Here is an 18,402-nt window from a genome sequence, read left to right on the forward strand (position 1 = left end):
TGGAGAGAATTACATTCAAACTAAGAAACCAAACTGATAATTTTGAAGAGAACTGGTCAAAATGGCTCAGCTATGTGTCAACTTGTAAGACCTGACCTCATATAGATGTCAAAGATAAGGTCAAACCCTTAAATAGGACATGTTTCCCAAATCCTCCCCTTGTCATGTTGTTATGTTGTGTTGTGTTGCCCAGCTGGCACATATGTGTATGTTTCTAAAAGAAAAAAGAAAAAGTAAAACATCCGTCCTTTGACCTGTTCTGCCCAGGTGGACGTCCAGGGGAGTGCAAGCGGTGAAGACGTGGCGACCATCTCCCTGAACCGACCGGCCAACGTCGTGGAGAAGAAGGTTCCAGAGTTAGAGAAGTGAGTCGGTTTAGTTTCAGACGTTCACTCTCCTCCATCTTTTCTCTCTGCTCCGGGTTTTTAACTCAGTTCTTCCTCCCTCAGGTCTCTGGGCTCGGTTCTGGGCTGGACGGTGAAGATACTCCAGGTGTGGAGCTCTGACGGGGGGTCGACCCCCGAGTCCAGAAGCCCCAGGGATGATGTGAGGACGCTGGTCAGCTTCATCTCCACCGAAGGAGACAACGTGGTTTCATCAGAGGAAGTCACAGAGTGAGGGCTGAATTTTTAACTTCACAACAACAAAAAAACAGTTCTTACGTGACATTAACCCTGACATAAATACTTAAATAAATACAAGAACAGAATATTTATTTTATATCTGTACTTACATTTATGTATTTATTTGAGATCAGTAGATACAAATGTTATGTTTATGTCAGAGTTAATGTTATTTACTAATTTCTATTAAAGCTCCATACAGTATAAAGGTAGATGTTTGTGTTAAAGCTCCATAAAGGTAGATGTTTGTGTTAAAGCTCCATACAGTATAAAGGTAGATGTTTGTATTAAAGCTCCATACAGTATAAAGGTAGATGTTTGTATTAAAGCTCCATACAGTATAAAGGTAGATGTTTGTGTTAAAGCTCCATACAGTATAAAGGTAGATGTTTGTATTAAAGCTCCATACAGTATAAAGGTAGATGTTTGTATTAAAGCTCCATACAGTATAAAGGTAGATGTTTGTATTAAAGCTCCATACAGTATAAAGGTAGATGTTTGTGTTAAAGCTCCATACAGTATAAAGGTAGATGTTTGTGTTAAAGCTCCATACGGTATAAAGCTAAGATGTTTCTTCAACAGGAAGCTGCAGAGCCAATCAGCTGCCGTCAGCGCTGAGCTGGTCAAATTGTTTGGGGAGGAGCTTCACTTCGACGTGGAGCTGAACCCTCAAGACCCCGCCTCCAACCACACCGCCGCCATCATCGCTCTGGCCGTCCTGCTGGCCCTGAGCATTGTGGGATTGATCATCGCCATCGTCTTTGTTGTCAAGTGAGACATTGTTAGACTAACGCTGCCCCCTGGTGGACGAAACACACAACTCAGTCTCTGTAGAATACCAAAGTTCAGATATGGTTGAAACAGATTTAATAACATAATTAGATTTAATTAGATATTTCAGAGTCATGTTTGATTTTTTAAAGCCATAATTTCAAAGCAGTTTTTCTAGGGATGAAGTGAAGCTGTTGTTAAAAGTCTGAGACGTCGTTTCTCCTCAGGTACAAGAAGCAGAAACCTCAGGAATGTGACAAAGAGAGTTTTGACATCAGCAGAAGTTCTGAAGGATACACGTGAGTCCTGCAGAAAAACAAACAAACAAACACTAAACAAAAACAACAACAACGTGTGAATCTTCTTCCTCTAAATGTGAATCTGTCGTTTCAGGAACCACCAGAGACTTCCTGAGCCTGAGCAGGTAAAAACAAACCACGTGATCTGATCTCACTCAAGGTGCTGGAGGGAAACAAGTGTGTTAACCTGTGTCTGTGTGTGTGTGTGTGTGTCTGTGTGTGTGTGTGTGTGTGTGCAGACGAGGTCGGAGGATGGCCAGCGGTCAGACAACAATGACAACGACAGCGTCCAAGGTGAAGACGACAGTGACAAGAGCCACTCATCCGCTCTGTGATGACAGCCGACCAATCGGAGCTCACATGTCCTCAGAGTTTTACCAACATTTTAAATGTTTCTTTCCGTGTTCAAACGTCTGTAAAGATGGAAAAATAAAATTATAAAATAAATATTTTTACATCACTTTTATCTTTACAAACTCAAATATCAGTGACTGAAATGAAAATGTCCAAATATCTAAACTTCACATAGCTTAACACCGGTCAGTCAGCTGTTGACAACAAAGTAAAACTGTTGCTGAACTAAAAAACTAGCAACTCACAGAGGATAAATGTTATAATGAGTCTTTGCCATTAGCGACTGATTGTTTTGTGTCTTATATTTGTACCAATATGCTACAGTAGCTGCTATGAATTTTCCTTTGGGGATTAATTAAGTTATTTGTATTCATAATTTGCTTGCTTATTGCTGCTGCTTATTGCTAAAATTGTCCAAGTGAAGGTTTGTTTTTATAAGATGTTTGAAAAAATTTTAAAAACCATCTCAAGTGTTTTTCTTTCTCTCATAGAAAGAGCTGGAAGTTGTGAGCTAAAACACTTGGCTGTGTTATGTTTTGCGTAAGAAGCTTTTAAAGGGTTAAATTTAATAAATGATGTAGAAATAAATTAATAATAATTATCTTCTCTTGAATTCTTTTGAAATCTTTTTCACTAAATCCCAACATTCCTGATATTTATTAAATGTTTTATTTTTAAAACAGTGACACATTAATCAGAGTTCCTGTTTAGTTTTTCTTAACAGTATTCGATCTATGTTTTGTCAGTGTTTTTATTCACCTGTTGTGAGTTGTTGACCAATTAACACTTTTCATTTTCCAAACTCCATTAGACAGTGTTGTGAACAATGTGTACAAACTTTGTATCAATGCTCATTTATAATTTCAGCACAAAATAAACATTTTTAACTGGATCATCGACCCATTTGTTTAATGTGAATTTGATTCTTATGTCTTTTAGTTTGAGTTAATATGGAAATCAGTTTTAAAGAGCAGATTTTAAACTGAGACACTTTACTTCTAGTTTTATTTTTTCTTGTTTCAAATTGTGGAGAAAAAATAACTAAAAAATAACAAAGTGAGAGGATGTGTTTGTTTTTCTTTAACACATTGTTCACGTCATCATCATCAAGTTTAACTCAGTCATTTGTCCAGTTGATTAAATCAAATGTGGAAATGTCACTTTTCAGTATTGTTTTTCTCTTTGGTGCATTTCATCAAAACAGTTGTGTGATAAAAAAACATATCAATTTCATCAATTGAATGTTGAATTGAATGAAAAATGTTGATTTTGTGATTTAAAACCTAATGAGTTTGTCCTGTTTGTCTAGTTAATGTAAAGTGTAAAAACACAGACTGTGTCACTACAGAAAAGCACAGAAACAATAAAAACCTGCCGTTTGTGTCATTGTAACCCACCTTATCTAGGCTCTAAGAGGAGACTGGCATTAGAAGAGAGCAGTAAAGTAAATGAAACACGTTTAATACTTCCCACAATAATTCACACCAACATCTGAACAGTTTAAATTCACTGTATTAATAATAACAGCTTCCTGCTAACGCTGTTAAACTCAACTCTCTATCTGTAGTCAGTCAGTGCACTAATTCCTATCACTCAGTTTCACCACGAGGCGGCAGCGGTGAGCCACCAAACCTGAGAACATAGATATTCTGATACTAGAATGGCTGTTCAGACTGCCTGGCTACATCATGATAAATAAAACATTTAATTAAATCTCTCTTTAAAAAAAAAGAACAGTTTTAAAAATGGCCGTAATTCTCCTTTAATTTGATTACAGCTCCTCCATATGATCATGTGTCCTGACCTTAAGGTCATAGGTTTGCTTCCCATGTTGACAGAGATGGTACCCCCGGCAGTAGCTCCCGTGGCCCTATCAACATTTCCCTGAGGAAATTTTCTAGTTACGATTCTATCTCTATTTACATCACAAGAAACATTTTCAAGCACTGCTGCACAATCACTTCCATGTTCCACATTTAAACACATGTAAAAGGATACATCTCAATGGTCATCTGCCAGATAAAGCCTAATAATAAAAACAACAACAAACAAACAAAACAACAAAAACATCAGCCTGGATTTGAGCTTAAATTTCAACAAGAATCTAAGATGAAAGTTTAAGTAAAAAGAAAATGAATAAAGTTTCCCAAGCTGTTTTCAGAGGAAATGAAATCCGGCCCCACTCCCTGTCACAGTCGCGCATCAGCTACACCTGTAGGACTTTATCACCTGTCGTAAAACAGAATTGCAGCTCTTAAACACCTGTGATTCAAGTGATAGATTCAGTTGCAGCTGTGAAAGCTTCAGGTAAAGGCACCCGAGCCATCATGGACCCCGGTGGTTTGATGCGGACTTGTCTCCTCGTTGCGTCCATTTGTGTCTGTGTCGTTAAAGGAAGTCCCATAGGTAAGTGGAGCCTGAAGGGTTGGATTTCCTAGAGATTAGAAATGGACAAATGTGGCTCAGACTGGTTTATGAGAAAGAAGTCTTTAGAAAAATAGTCTTTAGATTATAATCTTGAAGGTGTGATTCAATACTAAAGACCGGAAACACATTATTGTGAAACAGATCCGTCATTGGACTTTGGAACAATACAAATTATATGAGGGTCTATCGTTAGGGCCATGGGGCAAGCGCACCGGACACTGGCCCTTACAGCCACTGGTCCCTCCTTTTAAAGGGATAGTTCACCCAAAATTGAAATTTCACTCATTATCTCCTCCCCCTCATGTGGACTAAGGGCTGGGAGAAGTTTCAGAGTCCTCCGTGCCTTCTTTGAGTTACAGGGGGTCTCAGCGTAGCACTGCATGTCCATATAACAGTTGCAAATGGATACCAACTGTCTTCGTAACAAAAAGACAATTTCACATTTCGGGGCTTCAATACAAGACGGACATTACATACGAGCAGCATGGAGGTATTTGGATGTTTTTGGGTGTGTCTCCTTGTTCCAAGGTGCGGAGCCCCCCAGCCACCCACGTGGAAAAAACCCACAAGACAGCACCCCCATCAGTAGTTGAGACACCAGTTCAGTTTTGAACACCTAAAGAGTAGATCTGCATGATTTTCAGCTCCAAAAACTCCTTAGTTGTCTTGTACAGATGTCAAGAATAATCCAGATTTCAAACACTATGGAGTCACTTTGTGAAATGCTTTGTTTTGGCGGCTGTGACTGTTGCTAACCAATAGCAGCAGTCAGAATCAGAACAGGACGTACATGTTTAATCTATACTAGTAGTGGTAAACAACCAATGGAAATAACAATAACAAACACAAGAGACTTCTTACTATTAGCAATTATCAAGCTAACTGGTTAGCCAGACCTACCTGACCTACTGACAGAAAAGCCTGTTTCGGCCTATGTGAAAATATGTGAAATTTCAAGTTTTACATGTATGTATTTTATTTTTTTCTGTACATTATAATTGCGTGTGTCAAAGGTCAGGATCAGACCATGCTTCTGGCCTTGTGATTGTGATATATCTCTGTAACGCCTCCACAGTTTCTTCATATTTGGGGGAAAAAGCATGTTCACCAACATATATCCTTACAACTACATGAATATCCTTCGTAAACATGTGATTGGAAGTGAATTTCCAAGATTTATCATGTCATCACTTACATAATTCTGCTTTCTTTTCACCTGAGCTTCTCCTGTAGGTACTTCAACCATAAACTGTGGTGCAGGCAGTGATTCCCACGTGGGAAAAGTGGATGAAGGATTCACAGGTGAGGTGGATACGAACCTTCCTTTAAAATGACACTATGGAAAATATTGGTTTATTAGATGTTAATAAATCAGACACTGAAACAAACTGAAAGTGGTTTAATGGGTAACTTGGTAGGTTGATGACCATACCTTATATACTTAACTGTTTTAACTCCTGTTAAATACAATTATCTTTCATTTATCCAACTGACAATGTGACATCTGTGTTGGATCATAACCAGGGGATGTGGAGGTGCTGAATGGCATCGTGGCAGGAAGTAATGTGAAGCTGGTGCCCTACCTTCCCACCTTCCACTTCCACCTGGAGTTTCTGGAGCTGATCTTCAGGGTCGGAGACACCAGCGCAACAGTTCGCACCAAGAAGCCGCTGGATGCAGACGTACTCTCCGGGGTAAACAACAACAACTTTGTCTCAGAGGAAGTAGAATTATCAGAGGAGCTTGAAGTTATTTGTTTGCTGTTCAGGTCATGTTTTTCCAAAAATGTGCAAAACCATATTAGACATATCAGTTTATTCATCTTTAACTGAAACTTAATATCAATCATCTGAAACTTAATCAATCAGGTTTATTCTTTATTCTATTGAACACATCCTCAGTGTATGTTCATGTCTTACAGAGGGACGGCACCTTGTATTACTCTGTCATGTGTGATAACCTTAGGAAGGTGGGTGAAATCACAAAGCTGCAGAATTTATTCAGTAATGTTACAAAACACAGTTTTTCAATGATTGTTTTAACTTTGCAGTTCAACAACACACGGAGACTGGAAGTCAAGGACATCAATGACAACCGCCCAGTGTTTCAACAAAAGTCCTACACCAAAAATGTCCCTAAGGTCAGTTACTGACAACAACAACAGGCAAGCTGTTTGTCAAGGATGAGTTCTGCTGTTTCTATGGCCCAAAATATGAGTTACATGGAAACTGTGTTATTTAGACAAGACGAGAACAAAATTGAAGGCCTATGTGGTCTTTTGTTTGATGATTCTGCGGTAACATTGTAATTTCCTGCAAAGGGAAATTAAAATATCTTTAATTTAACATGCTGTAAATCTGTCTCTCTGTCAGTCAACATCAGAGGATAAGATTCTGACAGAAAACACAACAGATAGTGTTTTCGGTTAAATATAAAAGTTGGATTTTGCAGGAACTACAGACAACAACAGTTGTGTGTGTTGATGTGTTTCTGTCATTCACCTGTTTTCCTCTTTCAGACACAAGCTGTGAACTCTGTGGTTCTTCGAGTGAAGGCGGTCGACGGAGATCTGATAGCTGAAAACAACTATACGACATATTCTGTTGTAAGAACAACTCATCTACAGTCAGTGTTTCTTCAGTGGTAAACAACAGACAGAGTCACTAAAAACTCATGGAGGGTTATCATGTTTGAAAAGGAAATTAAAGATATTTATTGTAATTTTAATAGGCTATTTGTATTTCCCGAGTTCAAAATTATGGATGTCCGATAATATCGGCCCGATATTACCATAGTAATGTAATATATGTCTATATCGTTATTGGTTTGTCTTCGGACAATGACAACCCGATAACGTAATGCCTGGATTTCGTAGTGAATTAGGTGGAGGCAGACAGTCACTACTTAATTCGCTACTTACTTATTGGCACCGCTGCTTTAAATGGGCAATAATTAGCCTCGCATCACCAGGCTCTTCATACAGTCAGGGAGGAGAAGAGCCTGGTCTCCATTCACTCTGAATTTTGTTTGGATTCTGGTTGCGGTCTAGAGAGCGGGTCCGGAATTCACAAATTCACCAAAGTAAAAGTGTTCACCAAAATATAACTTATAAAATAGACAATAACTCATAATACAATTAAATATAATAGGTTAACTTAATGGCTCAGGATTTCCTTGTAAATTATATTCTTTAAATTAAAAAGTTTCACTGCATTTTTATTAGCTTGGTGCTTTTATTTTGTTGGAAAGGCCTGTCTCTCCGGCCCTGTCCTGGTTGCTTACTTAAACAGCCACTAAACGGCCCCAGACTATAGGCAATAATAGTCCACATGTTCTCACTACAGCTGTTCTGTTGTAAACAAACGTACATGGCGATGGTGCCACAACCGAACTACACAGCTGTTAAATAATTAGCTGTTCACCTGTCACTTGTAGCATCCAGTTATATGATAGGCTGTTTCAATGTGTGTGTGTGTGTGTGTGTGTGTGTGTGTGTGTGTGTGTGTGTGTGTGTGTGTGTGTGTGTGTGTGTGTGTGTGTCTGCCTTTCTGTCCATCAGTGTTTGTTTCTGTGTGTATTAACAAATACACAATGTGAATTTGTGGAATGCATCCAGTGGGGCATCAAAGTATCGGAAATTATGGTGATGGACAACACCGGCATATCGGATATCGGAAAATTTCCAATATTGGACATCCCTATTCAAAATAAACATTAGTTTAGACTGTCAAATAATTAAAAATAATAATAAATGTACTAGCCTACAGCTAGTGCTGACACTGTAAGTTTCCATAGGTGTTATAGTGAGAAATTAAAATATTCTGACTGGAAACGGTAACTTTCTTTCAGGAACCAGCGTCAGACGACTTCGACTTCATGTCTGCTGACTTTGGTTTTTTTATTTTGAAGAGACGATTGAACTACAGTTTAGTCCAAAAGTACAACTTCATTGTGACGGCAAAGGTGAGGGAGACAATTGACATTCAACACCTGCTCATATAAGAATAATAAGTCAAGCCAGAGCTGGCTTAAAGAACCTCAGCGTGAACATGAATTAACTTGTATCCAGGATCCTTGGGGGCTGAACGACACGGCCACTGTGCAGATTAACGTGGTCGATGTTGACAACTTGAACCTTGCGTTCAGCCACAACTTGTACCAAGCTTTTATACCAGAGAACCAGGTGAGTCTGCAGCATCCCTCTGTCTGGATACTGTCTTGTTCACACTTTAATGATTCAGTTTGCTGTATTTTCTCGTGAATGATTTAATTAATTTCTGTAGATATTGAGTGTTTTATTTCATTTTGACTTGTGTAATTTTAATGTTGAATTTGATTCACATGTGTTTGCTATAAATGACAGGAAGGGCCGTTCCACACCATTGAACCAGAAGCAATTGAGGCCCAGAATGGAGACAAAGGTTTAACGTACAGCATCAGTGCAGGTATGAGCTCTGAATTCAGCTCAGACTTCCTGAAGGTCAACACGTCACACACAGCATGTCAAACCAAAAACCAAATGTTCCTTGTGGTTTGTGTTGGCAGTGACTCCAGACGTCTACCTGAGGAACTTCAACATCGACCCCAGCAGTGGAGTTGTGTCTGTGGTGACGGCCTTCGACAGAGAGGAGATGGACAGCAGCAGGATCTTCATCAACATCAAGGTACCAACGTTTCATCCAGGCCTTCAGCAGCAAATGTACACATAGACCCTTACTGACCACTTCCTGTTTCTGGTGCTCAGCTTAAAGTTCAGCAGATCTTCTTGACCTTGTCTTCATGTCTAAATGAGTGTAGTTGCTTTCATGTGTTTGCCCTATTAGATGTTTGAAGTTGAACATTGTACCCAAAAAAGGTTAAATTAGTTATTTGTATGTTTTACAATTGCTGTAAAACCAATGTTAGTGTTTACCATTGTTGCCATGGTTCGGTTTGTGATTATCTGAGATAATTCCCATCTTCTCTCACTCTCTCTGCAGGCAGCTCAGACGGACGACAACTTGAAGACAGCTGATGCTGTTGTGTCCGTCACTGTTGAGGATGTGAATGATGAAGCTCCAGAGTTTGACCAGTCAGAATACGACATGACTCTTCGGGAGAACTACCCTAACAATGCTGTTGTCTTTCAAGCCATCATCACAGACCGGGATCAGGTAGACTTCCAGTTCAAAACCACAAATAAAGTTAAACTTGGTTCTATTGCTCAAGGATTAGGGATTAGAATTATTCTTCTTTGAAACAGACGCCATCACTCAACCTCAGTACATCACCATGTGTATCATGATGCATTGAAATCAAGACATAGAAGTAACCTTCTGCATCAGACATGAAAATACATAAAAGTGAGGGACTGTAGTGCAAATCATCAACAACAATATAATATTAGCAAATAAACAGCATACCAGCAAAACATTGAAAAATTTAAATGGGTTGTAGGATATGGTCACTGCCAAACCACAAAAAAAAAAAAAAAAAAAAAAGGTGGTTGTCAGGGTTTTCAGGAATTGCAGGAAACCAAATGCAGACTCTCAAGAATATGTAAACAAAAAGGGCTTTATTTTACTGGACCAACGGACGACAGGAGAAACACAGGAAGCATACCATGGAACCACAAGGACAAATGACAAATCAACCAGCAAGAGACAATGGGAAACACAGGTTAAGTACACGAGGAAACGAGACTCGAGAGACACGAGAGGTGGTGCAATCATAGGTGAGACACATGAGGTAATCAAACAGGTGGGAAACTTAACAGGAAGACAGGAGTAAGACAGACTTCAAAGTAAAACAGGAAACAGGAACATAACACAGGAACATAACAGGGAATGAAAGACACACTCAAACACACAAGAAAACAGGATGCAGAACTTCAAAATAACCCAGGAAATAACTACAGACACATAAACAGGAACTAAAGAAAACAAGTGTCCAAAGTAAAAAAAAAAAATTTAAAAAAAGAGTCGAAAACAACAGAAAACTGAACCACTTAGTGGCAGCAGGCTCAGGGCCATGACAGTGCCCCCATTAAAGGGTGAATCCCAGGTCTGACAACACCAACCAGGGCAGGGCGGAGGGGGCCTGGAGGAGGACCAGGGGCAAGAGGCCAGGGGGACAGAGCAGGGGACCTCAGGCGGATGGCCTGAGGGACCAAGCAGAGGGCTCAGAGATTCAGGAGGGTGGCTCGGGGGCCGAGCAGGAGAGCACAGAGAATCTGGGAGACCTGGAGGCCGGGCAGGAGGGTGACGCCGCTTGCGGGACTGGAGACCAGAAGGGTGGCAGATCGCCCACTGATGACCTGCTGAACACAGGAATCAGGAGCCAGACAGGCATCCTTCCAGACACAGGAAACAGGAGATGGACAGACCTCCGGCTGGACACTGGTGGCAGAGCCTGCAGAGCCCGGACGGGCCTCCTGCTGGACACAGGAATCAGGGGCCGGACAGACCTCCGGCTGGACACTTGAGATGAGCACCGAGTGCTCCGATAGCTTGAAACTGGAAACAGGAGCCAGGCATTCTACGGGCTCAACACTGGAAACAGGAGCCGGACACTCGGTTCCAATGCCGGAACAGGAGTGGCATCTGCCGGGATCCACAACGCCGGAACAGGATTGGCATCCGAGGGAGGCTGCAGCTCCACTGGAGAGGGGATTGGAGGTGCACAACTATCTGGTCGTATTTCTGGTAGGCCACATTTACCTGGTTAGGTGCCTCTCTGAGCTGGGGGAGAAGCTCCTTCTTTTCGAGTCGAATCTTTTCTGAAAAGTCCTCACTGATATAGAAGTTGGTACCCTTTTTAGAACCTGCCAACATCACTGCTCAAACTGTCCAATCGTTTGTTGGTGGTGTCCAGGATTATCTGAACAAATCATTTGAATGACTTTTGCTGCTGTTCCAACAGGTCTTTGTAAAAAGTTTTTTGTTGGTCAAGGTAGTGGGTTGCTTTTTTTTTGGGGGGGGGGGGGGGGGGGTTGCATGGTGGAATGATGGTTGGTAGCTTGCCAGTTGGTGGTGGGTGCTCCTTGGAGGCCTACTGGTACCTTCAGTGAGTTTTGGTCAGTGTTGTCAGTTTCCTCTCAGGTACTACTGCTTTCAGCTGCAAATTCCACCCACGTGTAGTATGAGCCCTGCTTTCGCCTGAAGGGATGCAATTTTGATGGAGAAAATGCATAGGATTGTTGAGATTTTGGACAGATTGCTGGTGTTCACTGCTGCTCCCTCAAATTGCTCCCACTACAGATGTGTACAGCAGCAGATTGCTCTTCTACAGCTGTGTTGATATAGATGCAAGGAGGGACAATGTTCAGAGCAATAGTGGAAGAAAAGGACTTGTCTAACTGAGCAAACATAGAAAGAAAGTGCTGACTGCATGTAATCTCTTCCTGTTCATTTTTCTTGTTCCAAGGGAGGATTTGTGGGAAGTTTGCGGATCCTTCCAGAATTTGTTCCTTTCTCCATCCGTCCTGACGGCATAGTCACAGTGAAAAACTCCACGGCTCTGGACAGAGAGGCCACAGAAAGCATCAACTTTCAGGTTAACTGAAACTCATTCAGGCTCAGCCAGAACTCTGCAGTGTTAGGAGTATTACCTTTCAAATGTATGTGTATTCCTACAGATTACTGATTACATGTCCTAAAAAGTAATCTGTAATGTATTTGGATTACTCAAGTAAAGTAATGTATTCTGAATACCTTCTGGATTACTTTTAGATTACTTCAAAATTGCCTGCTTGAGCGCCTTTAACTGGGACACTGAATTTGCTTAAGAAAATGATCTGATGACAAGACCAGATTTATCTTTTCACGTTGCAGCTGTACCCAAATTCACCATAATCCTAACTGAACTGCTGTTGTTTTGTTAATTTAAAGATTGAAGCACGTGAGACGAGTCCTCCCAACGGAGTCGTAACGGCACCCGTCAGCGTAACTCTCCAAGATGAGAACGACAACAGTCCGAAATTTATCAGCAGCAAATATGAGGGAAAAGTGTTTGCCAATCAGACAGTGGGGATGTTGTTGGTCCAGGTGAGTGATAATGAGAGTCACAGTTTCTGACTATTTTTGTACAGTTTAAAGGGGGCTTCAAAATATAATTACCTCATAGAAGAGAGTTGTGTGGCAGGACATAGGAGCGCCCGGGCCTGGTTTGAACCCCACTCTCCCAGGTAAGAGTCATGCTCGCTGACCATTCAACAAAAAGGATATCCCTTTAAATTGAGTAAAGTTAGCTTTACTAAACTGAGTTTAATTTGAAAGAGTGTCATTTTAAACCAGGATTACCCCATGATAAACAACTCTTTTGCTAATGCAGCCCAAGTGGATGTACTGTACTGAAGTTCATAACTTAATGAGTTGTTATTTAAAAGCGCTCCATAGGTCATTCTTCATTACTCGTTGTTGACAATGCTGACAGTTATTTATTATCATCTGGTTATAAGGGCTGTTAGGATAATAATCTGTATTCTGCAACTCATAGATAACAGCCGTGGATCCAGACGCTGATGTCAACGGGCAGATCAAATACTCTATTGACTTTGGAAACGACGACGGTTACTTCTCCATCAATGAAGACTCTGGAGCTGTCTCATTGGCTAAAACCATCACACTGGTGGACAACAAGATTTTTACATTCCCTCTCTACATAACAGCCAGAGATGGTAGAGCTTCACAATTTGTCTTTGTGTGTCCAACACTACATCCTCTTCCTCCTGCTGCTGCTTCCCGCAATCAGTTTTTCAAATTCAAGAATCACTTGTCTTCATTGTGATGATTCGGCTGGTTCAAAGAGATAATATGCACAAAATCGCTATTCCAATAAATATTCACATAAATAATTGACATTAAAGGTTGAATATGTAGAATATTTATTAAAAGCTATATTTTTTCAAAAATAATACATCCATGGGGCCTTTAGAGGGGTACAGAATGAAAGTATTGCTTTTCCATAAACATTTTTTTTTTAGTCTGAATTATTATTTTTAATTTTTTTGACGGGGTCTACAATGACTTTCTGTCAACGTTCTGTTTACATTCGTACCTGCCTGTAGCCGACACGTGGCTCAGTTCTCCGCTGTTTTCCTGCCTCCTCCCGGTCCTATGCGTTTGTTTCCAACCAAGCCTTTTTAATAATCAATCGGTGGATCAATGGATTATCATATACTTGTTAGGATGGGTGTATTTGTATAGTCTTATCTGTCATAAACACGTTTATCGTCGCGGACTTTCGGTGCCACGGAGCTCCTTTTTTTTTTTTTTTCCAACTTGACGAGAGCAGTGACAGCGGAGGCTCTGAGCAGCAGCGGTGTGGAAGGCAGATAGCCTCCACTCTCCCTGTAACAAGCTACAAGTCATTTATTATGCTGTTAATGACGGTAAAAATGAAACATAAGGTAAATATCCTGCTTAGTTCTCCTCCTCTGCTGTCCTCTGATCAGAGCGGAGTCCCTAGCAACGGCCCATTTTACCTAGCAACGGTCTGGCAATCGACTGCTGGAATTCTTTTTCTGTTGTTTTTCTTGTAATTCTACATAGTCAACCTTTAATTTAATCTTATGGCTAATTCCTCAACTTTAGGTTCTCTGCGGATGGGATGAAGTCTTTGAAACTTTGAGAGACTTCAGCCTGTGGAGTCATGTCAACCCCATCACCTTTGTCAGTTGTTGGATTAAAAAATAAATGTCCAAAATGGCCAGTTGAGATCAAGGATAATTTATTTCCAACATTCAAAGTAACAAAAATCAACTTCTCAAAAGGTGCTCAACAGGTCACAAAAATGCTCATCAGAATGTCGAGATAATCCCTTCAAAATTATCAGAACAATCAGAGCTAGGTGCAGTAGAGTTTATCCCACTTAATGGTGGTATAAACCTGAATCAGTTCCGGAACAGCCTGAATTGCTGGTCTCTGTACTCTTTCTTTTATTTTTTAAAGAAAGCACTACCTGTAATTAAATTAGGGGAGGTTTCCTCTGATATTTATTTCAAAACTAATATAATTTGTCCAAAACTAATGGTGTAATCTGTTTCTCAAAAAGGTCCTTCCCCAACTAGGTTGGGCCTACTCCCAAAGATAAACGTGTCATGTTTTTCCTCCATGTGCAGCACTAAGTCACGTTTTCTGACTTTATACTGACTACTATTTCCGAGCCAAACCTATGTTGTTGTTTTGAAAAAGTTATCAATCAATTACTTTTGATACATCAGTTAAACATCATTAGTCAAAACATTTCCTTTGGTATTTCTTAACAAGGTGTTATCAGTCTTTGGTATGATTTGTGGTCCTAAAATTGTTATCAAACCCTTGTACAGCTTTATCCTCTCGGACACAAACTTGTATTTACTGTAACAAAGCTGTTGGCATCATGTACCCCTGGGTAAGCTCAACACTCAACCATTGAAGCTTAACTCATCAGCTTAACTCCATTTTTGTCTCAAACAGCTTATCTCACCTCACAGTAAATCCAGGGTTCATAACTCAAGATTTCCTTGGGGAAACACTGAAACAAGACCTTCAATCACATTGCTAGTAGTGATCTTGTCCACAGATATCAAAGACCAGGATAATGTCCTGTTATTAAACAGTTTCTGGAAAAACCACCTTTCCAAACAACAGATGTTGTGGTTGGCAATTTTAATAAATTTACAAAACCTTTGAGAAGCCTTTGAGGAGAAAGATGTTCTTCTTCTCTTTGATTCATCCCATCACAACTGCAAAGACAGGCAAAAAGACAAGCAGCCTTCGAAAAAATGGGAGGAAATTAAGATGCCTAACTGCAATCAAGCCAATGATCCCAATCCTGTAATCCCTTTTACCTACCTGCAATCACAGCAAAAGAAGATGAAAATGATTCAATACGTTCAGCTTTCCAAGTCATGATTTTGATATTCTCCTCTAGGGGGAACCATATCCCGCTCCTCCTCAACACAGGTGATCATTAGTGCTTCTGGTGACTCAAAACCTCAGTTTATACAAAAACACTACCACGGCACTGTAACAGAAGAACAGGAGCCAGGTGTTTCCATTGTTAAGGTAGGACTTTCAGTGAATCTGATGTCTGAAGTCCATTAGTAGTAAGGTGTTTACTGATGTGCAGAAGGTGAGATAATGAACTTTGTTTGCTCAGGTTAGTTTCCTCGCAATCCCTGGTGAGACTCCTGCGACCCTTCAAGTTGAGACAGAAGCCGACAAGTTTGACATTTCCAGCGATGGTGTATTGACAACCAAGGTGAAGCTGGACTATGATGACAGTCCACACAACTACACTGTGAATATTTCCCTTTCTGGTGGGGGCAGCACGGACACTGCAGTCGTGCAGGTTGAAGTCATAGATATCAACGACAACAGTCCTGTTTTTGCTTCTGATTCCATCACAAAATCAGTCCCAGAGGACGCAGAGGTAGGAACCAATGTGACAGATGTTCCAGCCACAGACAAAGACAGTGGCTTCAATAAAGAGATCAGATACTCTCTGAGAGGAGGAGAGGGGAGGTTTGCTTTGGATCCAGTGTCTGGGATGGTGAGTGTAGCCAGTGCACTTGATCGGGAGACCAAGGCTGAGTACAAGCTGCTGGTAGTGGCTGAAGATCAGGGTCGTCCAGCCAGGTCCTCCACAGCCACTCTGCTGGTCCAAGTGTCTGACGTCAACGATAACATCCCAAAGTTCTCCCAGGCTGAGTATCAGGTTGAAGTCTCAGAGACAGAGGATGTGGATACGAGCCTGCTCACATTATCAGCTGTGGACCCTGATGAAGGACCCAATGGACAAATCTCTTACAGCATTCTCCAACACAATCCATCATTGGATCATGCAGTTTTTGAGCTGGACTCCACCAGCGGGGCTCTGCGATTGGTTCAACCTCTGGACTACAGTCAGGTGAAGGAGTACCAACTAAAGGTTCAGGCCTCTGATTGGGGGATTCCCCCTCTGGTTGGAAACAGCTTGGTGGTGATTAAAGTGAAAGACGTGAACAACAACCCACCTGAGTTCAGTAAGAGGAGCTATGACATGGCCATCTCTGAGAACCTGGCCAGTGGTGCGTCCATCCTGACCCTAGAGGTCACCGACAAGGACGAGGTAAGAAACATCAGTCATGTAAAATTATCATGCACCTTGATTTTGCCAATTCTGTGTTGATATGAGGACAGGGCATCCTGATAAGTTTGTGTGGATCAATTCACAGAATTATCAGATGTCATTCATCCAAAATGCTGTAGAATGAGTAAAGATTAACTCATTTGTTACCCTGGGCCAGTTTAAAAACATCGTCATGAACATGCACCCCTCTGAATGTAACTGCTTCAAAAATTGTTGACGATGTGTGATTGTGCTCTATGTCACTGCTGTTTTGATTGAATGTACTGTCAACGTCATTGGAAACAAGGGTTTACCCTCAATGGCCCTCGAGATCTAAATAAAGGTGAAAGAAAGAAAGAAAGAAAGAAAGAAAGAAAGAAAGAAAGAAAGAAAGAAAGAAAGAAAGAAAGAAAGAAAGAGTTAATTTCTCTGATCATTTTATTGCAGTTCAGATAAGTTCTTCATTCACTGTTGTTTTAAGGCTGCTGATTAACTCTGGTGGAATTTAAGACCCTTACTTATCTTCATCTTCTTCAGGGTGGTTTCTCCAACGGCCACTTCCTCTACACCAGCGACACCTTTGACATCAACAATCAAGGTGTGGTCTCGCTGAGGAAGAACGCCACTCTGGACAGGGAGACTACAGATCGCTACATAATGCAGGTACAGGTTTCTTATTTCCAAAATTATTACAGAAAATAATTGTTTTTAAATGTTCATTATGAATACAACAATATAACTGGATGTAGAACACAAGTACAGATGGAGAAAAGTTTAAAAGTTAAAAGTGTGAGTGATGGTGGAGGAGCTGATCTGTCTCCTGTCTGTGTTCAGGTGGTGGCGGTGGATCAGGAGGCCGACGGCCTCAGCGCCACAGCTCAGGTCAACATCACCGTCCAGGATTACAACGACAACGCCCCACAGTTCCCGGTCATCCCGGAGCCGCTGGAGATCCCCGAGGGAAACTACTCCAAGGAAAATCCACGGGAGATTTTCACCATCGAGCCCACAGACGCCGACCTCGGCCTGAACGGACAGGTCACCGTCTCCCTGCTGTCTCCTAACCCACTCTTCAGCATCACAGAGGTGAGGACTCTGCAGATGTTTTCCTCAGGTGGCAGAGTGTCGCCACTGCTCGGTCTCACACGCCGTGTGTCATTGTCGTGTGTTGTGTTGCAGGACGGGACGCTGGTGGCTGTTGGACAACTGGACCGGGAGAGCAGGGAAAACTACGAGCTGCTGGTGAAGGCCTCAGACAGAGGCAGCCCACAGAGAGAGGTGAGAGAGTAATTCCAACTGAGACATTATAACACTGTGTGTATTATGGTCGATCTGACAAGTGAAAAATAAGTAAATAAAACATACTCACAGAGGAATTAAAAAGAAAGAAAGAAAGAAAGAAAGAAAGAAAGAAAGAAAGAAAGAAAGAAAGAAAGAAAGAAAGAAAGAAAGAAAGAAAGAAAGAAAAGGAGGTAGGAAATAAATAAACAAAGAGAGAGAGAAAGAAAGAAAACATCTTTTCACCAACACACAGTATCTGTTGTGACCTATTTATCTGAACGATGTGCATAACAGAACGTCACCATAGTAACACTCAACATCACTGACGTCAACGACAACAGACCTGAGTTCAGCTCCAGCAGCTACGTCAGCAGCATCCTGCTGAAAGACGCTGAGGAGGGGGAACTGCTGCTGACGCTGTCGGCCACCGACAAGGACGCCGGGGACAACGCACGCATCACCTACAGGTGAGTCAGCTGTCAATCACCTACAGGTGAGTCAACTGTCAATCAACCACTATATATATTATATATATATATATATATATATATATATATATATATATATATATATAT

General features: G+C 41.1%; 1 long non-coding RNA gene across 1 annotated transcript; it reads left to right on the forward strand.

Annotated features, from left to right (window-relative positions):
- Nucleotides 1–266: 266 nt before the first annotated feature.
- LOC310998223 lies at nucleotides 267–1,316 on the forward strand. Its single transcript, XR_014595986.1, has 3 exons — nucleotides 267–365; nucleotides 450–614; nucleotides 1,206–1,316. It is a non-coding gene; the product is annotated as an uncharacterized lncRNA (long non-coding RNA).
- Nucleotides 1,317–18,402: the final 17,086 nt, after the last annotated feature.

Source organism: Trachurus trachurus (assembly GCF_905171665.1).
Source record: "Trachurus trachurus genome assembly, chromosome: 1".
Classification (NCBI taxonomy): Eukaryota; Metazoa; Chordata; class Actinopteri; order Carangiformes; family Carangidae; genus Trachurus; species Trachurus trachurus.